This window comes from Dermacentor albipictus, chromosome 2 (assembly GCF_038994185.2).
Source record: "Dermacentor albipictus isolate Rhodes 1998 colony chromosome 2, USDA_Dalb.pri_finalv2, whole genome shotgun sequence".
NCBI classification, from domain to species: domain Eukaryota; kingdom Metazoa; phylum Arthropoda; class Arachnida; order Ixodida; family Ixodidae; genus Dermacentor; species Dermacentor albipictus.
This window is the reverse complement of record NC_091822.1, coordinates 176,988,267-177,000,933: the sequence shown is the minus strand read 5'-3', so window position 1 is coordinate 177,000,933 and position 12,667 is coordinate 176,988,267. Positions and strand designations below refer to the sequence as shown.

The following is a 12,667-nucleotide window of genomic DNA, read 5'->3' as shown; positions in this document are numbered from 1 at the left end:
TTGTCAATTAGTGTAAATTACTGCACATTCTGTAAATAAAAATAATTATGGGGTTTTACGTGCTAGACCACGATCTGATTAGGAGGCACGGCGTAGTTGGGGAATCCGGAAAATTTCGACCACCTGGGCATCTTTAACGTACAAATAAATCTAAGTACACGTGTGTCTTCGCATTTCGCCCCAACCGAACTGCAGCCGCCATAATGTATATGCGCTACCCGTCTTGCTTCTTCTCTCAGCAAAAATATTAGTCTAAACCTAACTTTACGGGAAGCTTTAGCTCCTACACGGGAAATCACCAATCCTTTCATCTTACAACCACTGCACCGCAATTCATGAGTTATGTTGAACTTAAAAGAAACAGTTAAAATTAGATTTCGGAAAGCGAATTTTTATTTAGCTTTCTCTTTCTTAAATTCTAAAAAAAATGCGAAATTTCAAGAAACAATACTCGAAGTATACGACTCTGTACCTCAGCAACTAAAAACGATATCGGATTCTCTAAGCTGCCCCTAATATTTCATTTAATGCAGACAAAAATGATAGATCATATGCCACCCTTAAATACACCGCTAACTCCTGAATATGGTATTCGCAAAATCTTTACAGGCATTGTAACTTGACATAAGTTATCAATTCATACATCGAATTTGTCCGATTGAGATGCAAGGGATCTAGTTTAGAGGGACGTGATATGAGTTTTTATCCGAACTAACAGATTTGTAAACTTCGCACTTCTACTCTTTCTTTTTCAGATTTGCCGATTTCCGATCATTCTTGTCAATAATGCCATGGCCTAGATCAATATAATTATTGCAGCGATCACTGTGATCTAATGTCCTCTCTTGAATGCAACAATTCTCATTCATATCGGTTGAGCGATTTTCTCATAAAATAATTTATGCGTTTCACATGTGTTTGAGCACCGGGCATAGAAGAGGGGCCGAGCTAAAGCTTCCTCTTATTGAATCACACTGGTTCTTTGAAAACACAAGAAAAATAACACTGACTATACCGAAGCCCGCGGCCGCAGTTGTGCACAAATAAACAGAAAAAAACAACGAAGAAAGGGCACCAAACGCAAGCTTTGCGGGAGCTGTTATCTCGGCCAGACACCTCACCCGGAATGCCAACGAGCTGCCTGGCAAGGTGTCTAGCAAAATCGTCCATTCATTGCATGTCGAGCAAGAAGCAGGTTGTCTTCAAGATAACGCTCATACATAAGCGCGCTCGTTTCCTAGTGCCGAGGTGAAGCAACAGTCTCAGGGTGTGCTTCTTTTTATTGTTTTCTTTAGTTGTGCATCATGGCATACGTCACGGCGCGAATTTCAAATCTTTTGGGTTGATACGTCACGTGGTGGCGAAAAAAGAAAATAAATGCATGTTCAGAATTCCTGGGTATGCTCCCAAATGGAGCACGCGAAACGAAGCTTGCAACAACCGAGAACGCAGCTCACGAATACATTGACGAGCACAGAGCACGACGACGAACACACCCAGCAGCCGACAAACAGCCGTTTTTAAACACTTCGTCTTCCCTAGGTCCCTAGGTGAGGCAAAACGTTCGACGTCATCGTAAACAAGCCGCCTCTCTGCGGGACGGTTTACATACACACGTACGCACAGTTTTCACTGCCGACTAGCAGCGTTAAACGTCAACGCAGTCCACCCGCCGCTTGCTCATTATCTTGAGTCTTGAAAGGCCCGTTGGTTCTCCGACCTGACCAGGCTCCATGCCACCGGTTGTCCCTTGTCCGGCGCCTCTAAATTCAAGAGCGGACCTCGCACGGTGGCCTTCAACGCTGTCCACTGTCTGCCGTCTTCAAAGGCACGCAATGGTGATTGTGTCTGTAATATGTTACACTGATTGATGTACACTGCAAGAACAACTGAAAATTCTAACATAAAGCCTGCACACCCTTCTTATCGAGACAGTCACTGCGGCTGTAAGCAAGATGCCATCACGCTGATGGTGCTTTCACGCCACACGCATGCTGTCTGAAGTGTACAAAGAGCCTACAGCAGTGGGAAGAAACCTGGGACTCCTGTCAAGTGCACAGTATGCAGAATTCTCTGGAAACGCACCATGCAACAAGGGAGGTCGACTGAGGGGGGAGTGATGTGTTGCGACAAAAGACAAGGATGTGTATGAATGCTGCTTGTCGGAACTTGTCGTGGCGAGAGAGCCTCCTTAGCTTGCCTGCCTAGCTTGCTTTATAACGCCTCTTTGCTTCTATCTTCGGCTACTACTAAACCCTTTCTTAAAAATTACTCTGGTAAAGCACTCCCTGGATCGCCCTTTACAACTCTTAGTGTACACCAAAATGCCAACAGGGCCTGCCGAGGGGGCTCTTTAAAAATTGGCAGAAATGGGAAGGGAGAGCAGGCAGCTGGCATGACGGATGTCTCGAGTAAACTTCCACGCAGCAGCACAATATCCTAATTCCACAACTGGCAAACCATCATAAAAGATTAACAGCTCTTTTACAATAATGCATTACCTTGTTTCTCTACACCATTTTGTGCGTAAAACTGCAACTCGATAGCATTTTTTTTTTTGCCTGTGCATCATGGTGGCAATACTAGAAAAGCTAGTTATTGTGGACCGTTCTGCTGAAGAACCTTGTGAGCAGCTTGACGCAAATACAAATGCAATCATATTAGCTTATTGGCACCTTAAGGGTTACTTTTGGATAATTCATGAATTTCGACATTGCACATTAACTGTGCTTTGGGCAATTTTCCTCAGTACCCTGGACGTAAAATGCAATTTCCTAGAAAAGGGCCAACTAGCCACACTAATTTCACTATTTGTTCTCAAGCACAGGCAACACATTTCACATTGCGGCTTGCCACAGTGACACCAACATGCGAAGGTTGTGGGATCGTTCCCCACCTATGGCAAGTTGTTTTTTCATCCACTTTCATTTCCATTAATTTATCGTTTCATTTCATTTATTAAGCTCAAGTAAGCTTCCCTATGTTGTCCTTGGTGTCAGTGTTTCTTGGCTTCTTATGATATGACTAATGAAAAAATCGGGGCCCCTTGGTTAACCCCCTTTCTTCTCGTTTACCAACATGTGTATTACCAAGAAGCAGTAGCTTAAATTTTTTTTTCCAGCCCACATTTTTCACTAGTCTGCTCTGCACAAAGGGACAAGCCTACAAAATAAATTTTTTTTTCGACTGACCGCCAGTAGCAGCATGTTTTACAGAGCTCGTGAACCACACACACAACATCAGAACAATAACCATCTCAGTATCTTGTCTTATGAGGTAAACATCACATTGTTTTTAAATCAAGGCGACACTTTCATGTGGTATTGTAGGATTTAAGGAACATGTTGTACTCGTGCATAGGCACACCAGTAACACGACTTCAGATGGGCATGCTGTGTATGCCCTAATTCCCACATTGCCACAGGCCAGTGTACTCAGATCGCAAATGTGGTGTTTACCTCTGGTCTTTGCAGTTCATCTCACAGTGGCTTCATTTCGGCACAGAAAGCAACTTAACAGAAAAACAAATCGGCATGATCACCTCCCTTTCAGCACTGTAACACATAGAGAAAGAAATACAGTCTTTGATCTATTTAAAAGGACACAAATCGAGGATCAAGAGGCTAAAAAGAGTTGCGATTCGCGTTTTCAACACTACAGAAGTTTTAACATACCATGTGCAGAAAATGTTGTAAAAGGTGCTTGGGAAAAGTCTTTATATGCAGAAAACACACAGTGCCACCGCCTTATGTAGATGGCACATAAGTGTCTGTTGCAGCAATGAAGTGTTTGCATATCAATAAGAAGAGGTCACCAAACACACAGTGGCGTCGATTCGAGACCTGCATGGTTTGCATGAGTTGAAGAGATGGGCCTGCGAATTCAAAGTATCAAGTGAACAGTTCCAAGAGAAAGACTAGATTGGGCCTGCTAAAAGCTGCTGGCCGTGGATCACAATGGGCGGAACTGTGTCAGTAACATGCTCCCATTTAGAAAAGAAAAAGAGAGAGAGAGGAAGGAGTCATATGCTGCCTTGAAGCCTCTATTTTTGGTCACAGCGACGACTGCACTGTTAAGCCATCACTACATGATGCTGCAAATCTGACTGAAATGACTGCTAGTCAGCACGAACTCCTTCCTTTACGTCGACATATGGCTTTCCCGTGCCACTGCACGCGTAGCACTTCTTCGTCTCTCCATAGGAAAGAAAACTCGAAGGTCGCTGTTTCTCGCGACGTTCCTGGAACAGGACATGTGCCGTGTCTTCATAGCGTCTTTTGATGTCTCCCAAAGATTCAGCAATACCAGGAACCGGAGCCGCCTTGTTCATTCCCTCTGGCGCTTTTAGAAGATTGCTCCTGCAAAACAAAAGTCTTGCCTCAGGGTACTGCTCCTGCTAATAAAACATGACAAACCAACATTTTGGAAGCCGTTCGAAAACAAGAAGAATGCGAACAATGTGGGTTACATCCCATTGGACCACGAATATCCTCTGGACATCCCGATAAGATCCGAACGTCCAAGTCCCGGTCAGGATGTCCAGTGGATAACATGTGGACATTAATTTCGGGATGTCCTATTTAAGACATCCTTCAGACATCCACACGATTAAACTTCTGGGATCTAAACAAAATCCCAAAACTTTAATCCTATGGATGTCCGAAGGATGTGTTCAACGGGATGTCCCATAGCGGCCTTATGTGGGACCAACACACAGTCCAACACGTACTATGTAATCATATCGCGGCATATAAATCTCTACCACGGCTGCCTTGAGCGCACGCTCAAGGCAGCCGTGGGAATCCAACGCAGCGCAGGCAGCGCAGGAATCCAACGAACAACGCCATGTACAGTTGTACATGGCGTTGTTCGTTGGATTCCTGCGCTACAGCCTGCCTGCAATATCCAACACCTGCAAGACTAACCTGCGTACGATTCAGAGCATTCAAGCCCAAGCCCTTAAGATATGTCTTGGCTTACCACGCAGTGCATCAACGGCTGAAACCATTGCCCTAGCGCAGGATTACCCGATCACGACGCACATTGCCGTTGAGACAATGCGTATGCATCTCAGGCATTATGCTAGGACCCCTTCCCACCACTTGGCGAGCCTCACTGCTGCAAGGCCCTGCTCGACATTTAGCGGTATTGTTAGTGCACATCGTGCGTCATTTACCTCAGGGTACGTACCTGCGGCCACGCCAGCGTTTCCTCCGTGGTGTTTGAGCCGTCCACAAGTTGAGATAATGATTCCAGGACTACAGAAGAAGACAGATCTACCGGCCCCTGCTCTAAAACAGCTGAGCTTACTTCTTCTGCATGAAAAGTACAGCAACCACGTGCACATCTATACCGACGGATCGACTACGTCGTGCCGTTCTGGTGGTGCCGTGGTTATACCAACGCGAGGAATGACACTGCGGTTCAAGACATCGCATGTCACGACCTCAACGGCGGCAGAACTAACGGCCCTGCGTCGAGCACTGGAATTCATTGATTCGGAAAGACCCAGAAAATGGGCTGTGTTCTGTGATTCAAAACCGGCATTACAGTGCACGCAGTCAGTTCTCCGACACGGATGTCATGACCAATTGACATACGAAGTCGTGAAACTTCACCATGACGTCCAACAAAAAGGCCACGAAGTCGTTTTTCAGTGGGTACCTGGCCACTGTGGAATCAGTGGCAATGATTCCGCCGATAACGCTGCTCGCACAGCTCATCAAGAAGAGCACAGCGTTCCGATTCCGCTTTCAAGGACTGACGCTGCAAGGCAGCTTCGACACCTGGCACGCAGCCTCACAGTGACTGAGTGGAACTCGCAAAACTTACGACTGATACGACTACATCGACTAAACCCCTCCCTGCAGCTCCGACCTCCACCCGGACTTCCTCGACGTGAAGCTACGCTTCTCTGTCGCCTTTGGTTAGGAGTGGCCTTCACAAAGGCATACTCTACATTAATTGGAGTGACTGACAGTGCAGCATGCGAGGTCTGTGGCACCGAAGAAAACATCGACCACCTGCTGTGTCACTGTCCAAGATATGCCCTAGAGAGACAAGAACTTGCCAAAGCTTTCCAAAAACTGGACAATCGGCCGCTTTCTGTGCAGGTGCTACTGGAACACCGCCCCCATCGCCCGTCGGCCCATAAAGCGGTGAAGGCACTTTTGTGTTTCCTAAGGACGACGGGTTTGTGCGACCACCTGTGACTATTAAGGCAATTTTTGTAAAACCACACGCGTCAGCGAACTTGCCGTAATTTCCTTCTTTCCTTCCCTCCTCTCTCTCCCTGTGATCTTTGCTTTCCCCTTTCCCATTCCCCCGGTGTAGGGTAGCCAACCGGACGTTATTCTGGTTAACCTCCCTGCCTTCTTCTTTTCTCTTTCCTCCTTCCTCCTCTTCCGAAAAGACATGTCAGCCAGCAATATGAAGTTGCTGCACTCATAATCAAACTTCCAATGCAGAGGATAAATGGAGAAGTTGAAATGAACGACCGAAACTGCACAAGCATATCGGGAGGAAACGTCACAAAGCGGCAGGTAGAACGCCGGAACAGCTGCGCATTACCACCTACCGCAAAGCGTAACCCGCGTAACCGAATCAATCGTGTCCTATGCTCCCACGCTCTCCGAACATGTCGAGAAAGAGGAGTACGGCAAGCTCTGCAACGCCTGCAACCCCTGCCGTTGTACAGAGCAGTGACTGTCTTTACCCAGTCGAATCACCACTGTCTGTTGCATGCACACGCACGCTTTGCGCTGATTTGCGCGTAGTCGGTCACATGACTTAACGACGTGGTCTTATTGGATCTCTTCACCCTTCTTTGCAAGCTCGGAATGCCTGAAGGCTTGCAAAGGTTGCTGGGTTGGTGTGCTCCGCGCTTTCACACGCTCAGTTCGCGCGCTTACCATAGAATAAAGAACAACTTTAGAGAAGGGAAACTGTACCTTCCACAGTGGTTCGAAAATAAGAAGCGGCAGCGCATGGAACTTAGTGGGGAACCCGACAGATGGCGCTACTTAAACAGGAAGCGGAAATGCTTTTTTTTAGTACACTATTCAATATGGCCGCTTTACACCGGTGCCGTACGCTGGGTACGCGCCGTGTTCGCCTCGCTGGCTTTGCGGCATGCCTCAGCTGCCGCGTTTTAATGGCCAGGAGACTAAAGAGCCTCTACTGACGCCCATACAAACAAGCCACAAGTGAGTGAACAGGACGTGCGACTTTATTGGCAGAATAAAACCAGTGCACCTTCTCATACAAGATCAGAAATAAAATTTGCATGTCGAGATGCGCTGAAACCATTAACGCGAGCTCGTAAACTGCTCACTTTCGTCGCCGCACATGGCGATCTGGTAACGAGCGACAATCAGTAGCGCAAGCAAATTGGGCAGTGCACCACCTGTTTGCATTGACAGTTGCCGTAACTTGCATTGCGAAGCAATCCGGTGACGCAAGGCATCTGCTGCCGCAACCAACACAGCGACATGGACTAAACGGCATTTTAGCGTTCCCGCCTTTCCAACCTGCACGTTTCTTTTTGTTCTTTCGGGGGCCGCTAATGTGTAACTCATAGTTGGTGCGCCACATTCTCCATGTGGGCATCACCATTTTGCAGCCACTTTTGCAGGCCTTTCCACCCATGTGGCTATCAACTTCGGACCATGTAATAACGTGTGCTGTCTCCGTTCACGCCACATCACGGCCGATGAAGGCCCACAAGCATACTTGGCCGGCGGCTGCAGCAAGAAATGTCGAATGGGGAGAGCACCAATTACGGTGCATGTAAATTGGGAGTCTTTGTCGCTGTGTGGACTGCAGGAGCAGATGGTTACCTCGGGAGACTGTTGCCCATGCAGCTAACCAGGTCGCCACATCGAAGAAACATAACACGGCAACCATTATCAAATTAGACTCCGCATTCAATCACCGCATAAGGCTCAGGCAATACACTGTACATTGGCTAAGATCCACATGACAACAGTGGGCATTCACGCACTACAAGTTGCATACAGCACATTCAGCTATCCGACTTCAGGCACAGTGCTTGCCTACGTCGCACATGGTCGTCTAGTAACGAGTGACAACCAGTAGCACAAGCAGATTGGACAGTGCCCCACCTGTTTGCAATGACAGTCACCGTAACTTGCACTGCGAATCAATCGGGTGACGCAGGCACCTGCTGCCATAGCCAACACAGTGACATGAACTACCTGGCATCCTAGTGTTACCTCCTTTCCTACATGCACGTTTCTTTTTGTTCTTTCAGTGGCCACTAATGTGTCGCTCACACTTGGTGCCCCACCTGCTCTCAATATCGATGTGGTCTGTTTTGTGGTAATCGCCAATTCGCAGCCACTTTTGCAGGCCTTTCCACCCATGTGGATATCAACTTCATACACTTCAAACCATGTAATCATGTATGATAGTCTCTGTTCACGCCAAATCATGTACAAAGAAGGCCACAAGCACACTTTACCCATGTCTGCAGCAGGAAAGGACAAACAGGGAGCACCAATCACAGTACATGTAAACAAGGAGTTCGTGTCACTGTGTGGACTGCAGGAGCAGGTGCTTACCTCGAGAGGCTGTTGGCCAATACAACTAAACAGGCTGCCACATCCCAGAAATGTAACACGGCAACCATGACCAAGTGGGACAACATTGAAACAAGATTATGTAATCAAATCACTTCAGCATACTCTAACATAACGCTCAATCTATACATTGGCACTATGCATTGGCTGCGATCTACATGACAACAGTGAGCATACACGCACATGGGCTGCTTGCGGCACATTCAACCGTCCGACTGTAGGCATAGCGCTTGCCTTCGTCGCCCACTGCAGTCTGGTAACAAGCAACAACCAGCAGCACAAGCAGATTGGACAGTGTGTCCCACGTGTTTGCACCGACAGTCGGCGTTGAATGTGAGCAACTTGCATCGCGAAACAATCGGGTGACGCAAGCATCTGCTGCCACAGCCAACAGCGACATGGAGTGCCCGGCATATTAGCGTTACCGCCTTTCCAACCTGCATGTTTCTTTTTGTTCTATTGCATGCCACTAATGTGTAACTCACACTTGGTCCGCCACATTCTCTATATATGGACATGGTCGGTTTTGTGGACATAACTATTTTGCAGGCCTTTCCACAAATGTGGATATCAACTTCATACACTTAGAACCATGTAATTATGTACGAGAGTCTCCGTTGATGCCAAATCATGGCTGAGGAAGGCCACAAGCAAAATTTGCACACGGCAGCAGCAGGAAAGGACGGAACGGGGAGCACCAACCACGGTGCGTGTAAATTCGCAGTCTATGTCAATGTGCAGACTGTAGGAGCAGGTGCTTGCCTCGAGAGACTGTTTCCCAATGCAACTGACCAGGCTCCCACATATGAGAAACGTAACACGGTGACAAGTACCAAGTCGCACAGCGCCGAAACCATATTCTGCAATCAATCTCTTCAATGTAGCTTGCACAAAAACACAGGCTGTCGAGCAAGAATAGCAATCCTGAATGAGACTAGGAATTCAATATGGGAATGAGAAAGCTTGCATTCAAGAAAGAAGCCACTCTACCTTGCAAGCATTGAAAGCCAAAAACATTAACAAAAGTTAAATGCTACATAGCACACAGTGTAAAGGTTAATGCAAGACACACGCCAATGCCACATCAGCTATTTCAGGAGAGGAATTGCACATGGCAACATACACTAGAAAGAACTGCTACACATATGTTATGCTACTAGACAGTGACTGGCATTAAGTATGAGCAAAGAATCGGTTGACCTTTAATGTTTGTATGAGGAATAGGAATGATCTCTAACAAAAGTGTGGAATGAAGAAGCGTGCATTCATTGAAACAAAATTATACTTGGCAAGAATTGGCAAGGCCAGGGAGCTCCCTAAGGAAGGGCAAGCTGACAGAACACTCTTAGCCAGCGTCGTCTGTGCTTGTTCAGAGGTTGCAGGTACATCTGAAGACAAATACTTTTTGTTGTTGAGGTACCTGGATGACTCGGCCAATATCCGTGCTGGTGGAATGATGGCGTAGGCTCTTTTCACTCTTGAAACAGTCGTCCGTAGACTTGATATCTCATCCAAATAATTCTGGAATGGCTTCTTTGTTCGTGGTCTTGTGAATTCAGCTCCAGCCCCTTCCTGTTGGTGTAGATGGGGGCTCCCGTGATGACCAAGATGTACTTGGCACAGACTCTGTTGGGGCAGAACAATGGCACATGAGATACAGCAAAGATTATCCAAACTCATGTAGTGTTTTCTTTTATGTTGGAACTAATTATGCTGAACTGTAAACATGAACAAATGTTCATATCGTCTGCTACAAAGAAATGACAGGTATCTCAAGACTAGCAAGCCAATACAGCATATATCAGGCATATTTATTTCTGAACCAGGTGTTGTTTACCTTGTAGTAGCAGCCAAAGTCCACACAATGACCTTCTTGTAGCAGGCAGCAGCTTCTGTTTAGTGCATGGAGTGTGTTGCTTTATACTGGTGCCATCCTCATTACTGCATGTCTGGAACAGAAATTTTGACTGCATCAGAAATTGAATAAGCACAATTTTGCAATATAAAATGCGAAAAGGTGCGACATATACATTGCAATGGTTTGTGACGACAGAACACATGCAAATGTACACTGTTTGTTCTAGGGCGCTTAAGCAGCATAGTAAATAAATATGGTTACTCCCCGTAAAATCGATGTCTGCGTAACTACAATGCATGTCAACAGCTTAAGTATTATTAAGATCACAAATAAGAACATTTGTGCGCTCGGTTATACACTAGAAGAGATCACACTGCTGATTTCACAAGCAAATAGATGAAAGACGTGAAGCTATTAGAATTGATGCATTCTTTTTGTGCATGAACGTGATGGACAGCTTCACTACTGCAAACATAGATGTCCTGAGGTAAGCCAAACTGAACAGCAAGAACATTTGGAACCAACAGGTACTAAATATGGGTGAATTATCATGTGTGCAACTGTTTAATACATTAAATTCAAGCTTCAGTTTATCAAAAGGTTATTCGGTTCTGTGAACGAAAGAAGTTGCCGGCGGACTCGAAAAAAAATATATATATTGATAAGGCAACTCAGTCACTTATGGCTACGGCTAAAACGAGATGAAAAATGTGACGCGCGTTCCGATATCGTTTCTCTTTCGTGAATGTGTGCATAATGATGGCCTCGCAACTGAAAGTTTATTTCGGAAACAGCAACGTAGGGTCCCGACTGCCCTTATGTAATGCAGCATCTAGTTCGTTAACTTACCTCCGCCTGTAAGTTAACGAGACGAATAAATTACATAGCGATTGAAGCAGTGATGTTAAACGACTCACCGGTATTGCTGTCCCCAGTCGCAGCAGGACCCGGCTCCCATTTCGATGCAGACGTGTTCCACATGGCTCACGACTGAAACCTAGCTTTCAGGCTTACACCCCAAGTTAAATAACGCGAGAAATCGAAGCGCAATAAACTGGTGTTAGCACAAGTTAACCAACCAATGTACGAATTAAGGAATCCGTACCTGCCGTGCACGCGAATATACCGGTAAAAATTTTAAATCCAGGCCAGAGGTCACGTGGGAGGTCGATGATGCTGAACGCTATTTTGCGTTTAAAATGACAAAAAACAACAAAGTTGGTAATGAAAGGTACAATGTAAAATTAGGAATTATACTTTTGTAGTCTTTATCATGCAATAAAAACGCTTCGTTTACTGTTGAAGAAAGTTTGAAGGTTAAAATTGCGCTTACTACGGCGCCTCTAGCGGGAGATAATGCGCTCAACGGGGAACCTTTTTAATTGGCGTACTATGCCTGTTTCTTTAGCAGCGCCGCGCGGTCGATTTTTTCGCCCTCTGTGGCCATTTGTTGAACTTGAGAGTGTGCCACCCCTGCGCTTACTTGGAACGTGATGGTTGTGTCGTTGTGCCATGTGCTCATGAGTTCCAGGGCGAGCGTTGGTCAGCTCCAGGTGAACGTTTTTGCCATGCGCTTTGGAGCTCCATTTCTGCGGCGCCTGTACGTCTTACGCCTATCAAGAGGTAAGTGACAGTTCATGAAATCAATGTTTTTCTATTAGCAGCCCCGCAAGTGTCGTGTCTGCGCATAATCGAAGGAGGGGCATTGTAGTACATCCCCATCTTTTGCAGCGACGGTAACATCAATCGGCGATTGACCATGCGTTGTGTTGCGTTTGATCGCATCGTACTACTTTTCTGCAAGCTTCTGAGCTTACTCTGTCCTATATTTCTGCGCAGCGCTGATATCCGCTAAAAAAAATTCTGAATTCGAAACTTTAGAACCGTTAACTCCCCTGTAGCACACAGGATGAGCCCATGAAAGTTATCGTTGTTTTTACTGAACGTGCAGTGGCGAATAATAAGAAAATTAATATTAATTATAATAGCTTCCCGACGCACACTGTCCAGAATAGCCTTGCTTCAGCTTTGTTTGCGTTTTCTTTGCGTAACCGTGATTGCGATAGCAATCAATCGTACAACTGCGTAAGCTTGAAATAGCTGAAATTTTGTACGCATTTGTATTGCGGTCGGGGCACATTTCTGCACGTTATGGCCGGCAGCGCTGCTGAATTTTAATACGCCTGTCTTTAGGGCTGCTATATTCTTA

At 46.1% G+C, this 12,667-nt stretch overlaps 1 long non-coding RNA gene across 1 annotated transcript; it reads right to left on the bottom strand.

Annotated features, from left to right (window-relative positions):
* Positions 1–7,210: 7,210 nt before the first annotated feature.
* LOC139056334 (uncharacterized) lies at positions 7,211–11,917 on the bottom strand. Its single transcript, XR_011512293.1, has 3 exons — positions 11,376–11,917; positions 10,438–10,549; positions 7,211–10,226 (listed from the first exon to the last, which is right to left on the bottom strand). It is a non-coding gene; the product is annotated as an uncharacterized lncRNA (long non-coding RNA).
* Positions 11,918–12,667: the final 750 nt, after the last annotated feature.